Here is an 8,005-nt window from a genome sequence, read left to right on the forward strand (position 1 = left end):
TTTAGTTCCTACTTAGTCCCAGTTATATGATCACGAAGCACTTCAAGAAGTAAAACAAAATCAAGCATTATGACAATATAAAACCGAGACTTTAAATGAAACAAGGAAAAGAAGTTATTCTGAGTGAAGTACAAGATAAAACACATCTTTTATGGGGTCCTTTTTTAATGTAATAAGTTACCTTAGAACAAAAATTATTTGAAAATAATTTATGAAATTACCATCAGAACACATATCTATAAGCTATAGCAAAGACTTCGTGAGATTTTTAAATCTTCTGAATCTTTTTCTTTCTTAAATATTAAAACATTTAACGTTTTTTCAGGCGGCGGGGAAGATGGCGGACATTCAGATGGAGAGTGCCTACCAAAAGCAATCGACCATCTTTCAAAATAAGAAGAGGGTTCTGCTTGGAGAAACTGGCAAGGAGAAGCTCCCGTATAACAACGGGAACATTGGTCTGGGCTTCAAGACACCGAAGGAGGCCATCGAGGGCACCTACAATGACAAGAAATGACCTTTTACTGGTAATGTTGTCATCCAAGGGCGGATCCTGTCTGGCGTGGTGACCAAGGTAAAGATGCAGAGAACCCTTGTCATCCTCTAAGACTACCTCCACTGCATCCGAAAGTACAACCGCTTCGAGAAGCGCCACAAGAACGTATATATGCATCTTTCCCCCTGCCTCAGGGACATCCAGATTGGCGACACTGTCACAGCGGGCGAGTGTCCTCCCCTAAGCAAGACGGTGTGCTTCAATGTGCTCCAGGTGACCAAAGCTGCTGGCACCAGGAAGCAGTTCCAGAAGTTCTGAGACTGGACACCTGCCCACTGCCCCAAACAAAGTAAAGGGTTTTTTTTCCCAGTCAAACAAAACAAAAACATTTTAGCGATATTGTCTCAAAATAGAGTTACTATCCAGTAACTCCACAAAGGGGTTTTCTTTTTTTTTCTCTGTAAGATCTCAGAGTGCATATTATCTCATTTTAAGACTCCATTCGATGTGTTTTTTTTGTTTGTTTGTTTGTTTGTTTTGCGGTATGCGGGCCTCTCACCATTGTGGAGCACAGGCTCCAGACGCACAGGCTCAGCGGCCATGGCTCACGGGCCCAGCCGCTCTGCAGCACATGGGATCTTCCCGGACTGGGGCACGAACCCATGTCCCCTGCATCAGCAGGCAGACTCTCAACCACTGCAACACCAGGGAAGCCCCAATGTGTTCTTTATAACAGGTTGTTTAGGAATAAAACAATTAATGTAGAATTGCATCTAAATTATATTCTACTTGAAATGAGCAAATAAAGTCAGAAGATTAACATATTAAAACTGTATAGCAATGTCTTCAGCAGGCATATTGTATGTGTGTATGTATACATATATACATTTATGTGTGTATATACATATATACACATATATACATATATATTTAATTTTTTTAGCTGACATTTTTGGGATGTAGACATAGCTAATCAAGCTAGACAAAGTTGATTCTAGTAAGAGTTATTTCCTTACTTTTCACTGCATTTTTTTGGTAGAAATATTTTAATGGAAACTCAGTAAGAAAAACAACAGGTAGTATCTTTTAATTCATCAAGTTCCAAATTACTTAGAGTTGTGAGAATGCATATGATGTACACACACAAAGATATTTCTTCCAAAAACATTAGACCTACTTTTCAAGTGTCAAATGAGATGGTAGACCTAGGTTATTTCTCAACTCCCTAAGTTAGGAATTTGGAATTTGTGAATTAATTTTTTAATTAATTAATTTGTGTTTTTCTTATTAAAAGTTTCCATTAAAATACTTCTACAAAGATGCAGTGAAAAGTAAAGAAATAATTATTACTAGGATCAGCTCCTAAAACTGTAAGCTCAAAAGAAGTCTGGCTCCATTATATAGCTCTAGGTTACATATAATTCAGACGTCAATCAGATAGAGTCAAAAAACACATATACATATTTTACTATTAGATATTAGGATTATAAAAACACAGCTTTGGAAAAAGGAGGATGGAAAATAAAAAAAGATTATCTTCATATCTCAGCAGTTAAAAATCGTGGAGAAATTTCATGGGAACAAATGTGATCTTGAATTGTATATTTCTATTAATAGTAGAATATATATTTTTTGAAGTTTGGGATTAGGAGATAGTCCAGAGCACAAAATGGAGAGAAGCTGCTTCCTTTGCCATATTAGGATTGTATAGGAAGCACCTGAACTTGGCAATGACTCTTTGCAATTAAGTGACATAAGAAAATACATTTTCCGGTCAAGATTTTGCAACATTTTTGAGAAATCTGAACCCGTTGTACCAAAATTCTCATTATTTACCAGGCACCTTTCCAACCATAATACAGCAGAATTTTCTTCTGAGCTCCTTCTCAATGGCTACAGAGAATTGGCTGAATAGAAAATGATGGAAGAAGTCAAAATGAGATCAGAACTGAGCAATAGTTATTGAACCATTTTTTAATGGGAGCCAACGTGATCCATGAAAACTTTATCCTTAACCCATAATGATGATCTCTTTATATCAACCATCTCTATCATCCTTTATTATATTTATATGTACTTGTAACTTTCTAGAATTTAATTATGGTTGACCTGTGCTCCCTTTTAGACATGAGGAGTTCCATTTTCTTGTTGGTCCCATTACCTTTTTATTGTGATCTCATTTTTATGAGTAAATCCTTCACGGGCAACAGTCACAATTCAAAGCACTGTACATTAAACTCTTATCTCCTATAGTTATAATGCTGTGAGTAGGTAATTCACTCTTGGAAACCTGCCTTACACCAAAAAATACTAAAACTGATTAGAGAGAGAAAGCAAACATGATTAGAGAGAAAATAGTTAGAAATATGTTTTAAAAACATGTTTTAAATATATAAAATCAACCAAAGTGCAATGAAATCTAACCTCAAAATGCTTTCTTTCTTTTTTTTTCTTTTTAGATATCTCTACAGTAAATATCACTTATTTTCTTACTCCAACGTACATTCAAAATTTAGAACCATCCATCTTTAAACTTCCGTTGCTGATTTCTATTACTGATATACATAAAAACCACAGAAAATCTCTGAATGTTAATACTGCAGAATTAGTTTCTCTAAGGCCCTTTGTATTGGTAAGAGGGAGTGGGTCAGCAGAATTCACTGAGAGGCGGGGTGTGAACATTACTTGGGAGACAGACAGTTATAATAAACAGCCCTCAAAATGAACATCCACAAGTCAAACAGCCTCAACTCTGTACATGCATTTTAAAATATACTTCATGGTCCACTGGGTCCTATTTCAGAACTGCTCAGATGATATTTATGGACAGGACTTCAAAAATGTTAAATTTCTCCAAAATGTATGTATGGAGTCCAAGGAGGGCTCCACTCTATACAAGTTAGGAGATAGGAGTCCCTACATTTCTCACTGTGGTCCCTGGGATTGCTTCACCCAGCTATTCCAGGAGCACGTCCTTGAAGGAGAACCATCACCAGCTGGGCTGAAGGACATCCTGATCTCTTCAGTTTCACTAGCAGGCAGGAAAAAGGAAGCAAGAGGCAAGATTAGGGCCACATACCCTGCTCTAGCCTGTTGATATTCTCCTGAGGCTTTGATGTGCACAGAAGAGACCTGTATCCCTCATCCCTTATTTTACTGATGAGCACATTCAGATTCATTCTGGGGCAGGGAATTCCCATTTGAAACCAAGCATTCAACCATAGTCTTGAATTAAAATGACATCCAACCCCTCCTTGGAAAAATAAGTGTTCAAGTCAGGGAGAGGCACGTACTCAATAACAAACTTGGTTCCACTCAAATTTCTCTCTAGTCTCTCAGAAAAGTAGCAGTGCCATTTTCTGAGAGTTGCAATGATTTTGTCACTTTATGCGTTTTAATTTTTCCATGACATTTTATTAGAGAAGTTTTAAATGTGTTCTTTTCCCAACAGAAAACAAGCAGCTATGTTGTCTAAATATAAAATGTCATTATTTAAACTTAGTATTTAATAATCCAAATGGAGGGAAGGGTCACTAAAAACATATACCTGTGGAATATATATTTTGTTTCCTTCAATTTCAAAAAGGAAACTCTTACTTTCAAAGAAGTACCACGGACCATGAGCAGTATCTTGTATGTCAAATCTCTTAACAAGGCTTTTAGAGAAATAATGGATCAGAATGCTGTGTCTTATCAGTAAAACATACATCATGGTAAACTCGGAAAGAAAGCATTGAGTGGAACAGATGTATGCTCTTTAAGGACCATTTATAATACCAATCCTATTAAAAATAATAATGTAGCTTCTCTCTCTTTATAATATTTTGATCCTTCCTTTTGCTACACATAATACTTTAAGTTAATACTTTACATGAAAATCCATTTCCAGGACAATCCTATTGGGCTGCTGTACTACAGTAAACTCTAATCTCTGGAAGAGAGGGAAATTGCCATAAAGGATAACAATGTCTACCTTTTAAATATGGGTTGCTGTTTTCTTTTGCATTTAGTAAAGGAAAAGAAGGAACAAAGGGGGCACCATTCAAAAGATTTATTGCCATGCTAAAGAAAAGACTAAAAATAAGAATAATCCTTCCAAGTAGGAGATCAAACCTACCAAGCCCAGCATAGGGAAAGCTGATGTCACTGTATTCAACTGAATAAATGAATTCTAAACATGAATATAGATTATAATGAAAGATGACTTTATAATCTTAAGAAAAAACTTTTCAACCTAAGGCAGACAGTTCGTAAAAACCAGGGTGTACGTGTATATTCACGCAGTGTAATATTATTTTTTTAGTGTAATATTATTCAAAAAAATTACATGTAATTTTATAGCTTCCTCCTACACACATTCATAGGGCACAGATGAATGAGGACTCATGTTGATAGAAGAACAACTCTTACAAACAATAGTAAGTATGATTTTCTACTTCCCCACCATCTCTCGAATCCCAACTCTTCTAAAAGGGAAAAACAGAGACAAAACCATTTCTAGAAAACAGGGCCCGGGGGAAATCTTACTCTACATGCCTCCCTCTTTGTCTCAATCATTCATTCAGCAAATATGTATTGATTGTACACTATGCACCAGCTAGGGTTAGGGATATAATAATGAGAATAATGGAGTTTCTTCCTTCAAGGAAATTATTATCTAGGGGGAAGAGAAATCTAGAGACTATTACAATACAGCACACTAAATTCTCCTCTCTGAATACTGTATTTTGTGATAACAAGTCAAAATCCTGAGAGTGCCTGGAATTAGAAAAGACAAAACAGGTCTGCATTCAGAAGGGGAGATGGAGTTCGCATAGATGCTGTAAATTCATGTACCTTTTTACATCAGGAGATGAAAAAAGATACTTCATGACCCCCTGACTCTCTGGGCCCTCTCCCTACTCCTGCATTCTTCATATTTGTCCCCCATATTCCTCCAAACATAGGCTCCAAGATAGGTGCCCTTATTTTTTGTGCCCTACAGATAGTTTTCCAAAAACAAGCAGATAAAAACATTCTGAGAAAAATTCAATTGAATACAGCATGCCTGCAAGACCGTGTCTCCTGGGGACTACCAGTCTCCAAAAACCAGTATCATCATCTATTAAAGCAGAAGTTTCATCTGCGACATTAAGATAGATATCAGATACCCAGGCAAGATACAAGACAAAGAAATTTTCGAAGGAAATTGTCAAGTAAAATATAAGGTTAAAGATGTACTTTATTTACATCCAAATTAAGAATATAAAAGAGTCAAGTGAGAATTTGGGGAGAAGAATTCGTATGGCAAGAGGAATTCTATAGGAACCATTTACCCCAAAGGGAGGGAGGGAAAACTTTTTCCTCTTCAACTCAGGTCAGAAGAAAGGAGGGTTCAAAGGGACCACTCCCTACAGGGAAGGTGACCCAGTAAACTAGGGTCTGCCTTCCATTTATAAAGGAGGCTTAGTAAGCTGGAGGGATGGACCAGAGAGCTGCTTTGATGATGCAGAGAATGAGGGTTGCTTCTGTACTGGGACTGGTCTGCCCACCCAGAAGTTGTAGGGGCAAAGAGAGCCCAAGTGTTTCCTGTTGACCAGATGTGAGCTCTCAAAATAGAGAACCAATCAAAATTGCTGAAGAGGACTGACCTGAGAGAAAACCATAATAGAAAGCCCCTTGAACTCCAACAAAGAGAACCTGGGGGGAAGAGACCTCTGAAACACCAGAATTTAGGGGCCCACAGAAAACAAGAGGAAAAGCAGCACTCACATCGGGCAAGTACCACCATATGTACCCAGTAGGGACCTCTGGAAACCCATAAAAACACCCTTCTGAGAGTCCATGTTAAACAGATGCCAAGCCCGCAGAAGCAATCATGAAAACCCTTCCTACCCCCTTCCTCGTCTTTTTTTCTCAACCTTCAGAGTCAGAAACCAAACAGAGCAACAGAGGGAGAAAAGGAAAAAATAAAAAGCCTGGAACAGAGATACTAGGGAAAAATGTCCAAAACTTGGGAAAGAGGAGAAAAGACAGACAGACTGCATGTCCTTTCAGTGTCCCGTTGAAGGACAGCTAACAGGTTTACCCAGGGGGAATCATTATTTCACTTACTATCTCTACTGATTAGGGCCCAGACTCTAGAATTTGACAGTGACTTATAGATTTCTGTCCAGGAGAAAACAGAACCCAAAGGTACAGTTTTAGGACAAATTTAGGAAACTTAATTCAGCTTTATTTTCCTGAGCGACTATATTGATTCTGCAAATGCTCTGAAACCTGCTTTATCAGCCTACCGATTTCCTCATTCATGAGTTACATACATTTTTGATATGTGCTTATTTTATGATTGCAAGAGAGTCATGTTTTAAACTTTTTAAAAAATGCTTTTCTAGAGAGGCAACCTTTCTCTATCTCTCATTGTCAACCTCCAGCCTGCAGCATAACCCCAGCCAAGGAAGGGGGGAAGATTTAACTAAAATCAGCTCCAAATTTCTCATTACTACATGGGACTGTCCCTTTTAATTTCTGAGCAGAGGCCATATTGGCAATACAAAGTGACTTTAAAAGTTTCAGTAACCTAAGAGTGATCATAAATGTCTTGTATCTGACAAAATTACCTTTCCAGGGATAGAGGAAGACTTTCTGTAATATATTTTTAAGTAAAGGGATAATTGGAAATAAAAATGATGTTGTCTTTGATAAAAATCCTATGAGTTATATATTTTTAAGTAAAGGGATAATTGGAAATAAAAATGATGTTGTCTTTGATAAAAATCCTATGAGTTCTGTTTGTTCTGCTTATAATAACTTGTAGTCTTCTTAAATTGATAGTTTCACTAAGAGAAAAGAAACCAGAATATGTATTTCTTTGTTCTTCTCTCTAACCAGGATGTCTCATTTTTAGTTAAAAAAAAAGAAATAAAAGTTTTATATATAAATGATGTATGGTTCTTTTACATACAGATAGCATATTTAAATTTACAAGCACTATATATGCTATAAAATATATTGAATCAGGTATTCATAGGATTATAAAAAGCAAGCTCCAAAAAGTAATAATTTTCATCAGGACGATTTCATTTGAATTCCACTTTATCCAAATGATACCGATAATGTATTTTTCTTGAGCAATTATAAAGCAGATGGGATCTTATTATAGATTTTTGCATAGCAACAGTAAGATTAACTATAACCAAAGTTGAGATGACCTATAAAACCTGGCACAGCTTGTGTTATACAAGATGTTAACATTTCAACATCCCATACACAGAAATTCAAATGAAATAGAATGCAGAAATACAAAGAAATAAAAGAAACTTGTTAAAACACACTTTCATTAAATATAAGCTTTGAGCATCATATGAAAACCTAAGATACTTAATTCAATAAAAGTAGTAATGCATTATATCTTCATGTTATGCGTAGTTTATAGTTCACACAGGAGTGAATATAATCCTTGGAATCAAGTCTGAAATCTGGGGTCTACATGGATTCAAAATCTACATAGACTCAGGTTCTAAATCCACT

General features: G+C 36.4%; 1 pseudogene across 1 annotated transcript; it reads left to right on the forward strand.

Annotated features, from left to right (window-relative positions):
• Positions 1-297: 297 nt before the first annotated feature.
• LOC308617636 (small ribosomal subunit protein uS17-like) lies at positions 298-814 on the forward strand (annotated as a pseudogene). The gene has a single exon. The product of its transcript is annotated as a small ribosomal subunit protein uS17-like (transcript).
• The last annotated feature ends 7,191 nt before the right edge of the window (positions 815-8,005 follow it).

The sequence above is a fragment of the Mesoplodon bidens genome (assembly GCF_964165515.1).
Source record: "Mesoplodon bidens genome assembly, chromosome: 5".
Classification (NCBI taxonomy): Eukaryota; Metazoa; Chordata; class Mammalia; order Artiodactyla; family Ziphiidae; genus Mesoplodon; species Mesoplodon bidens.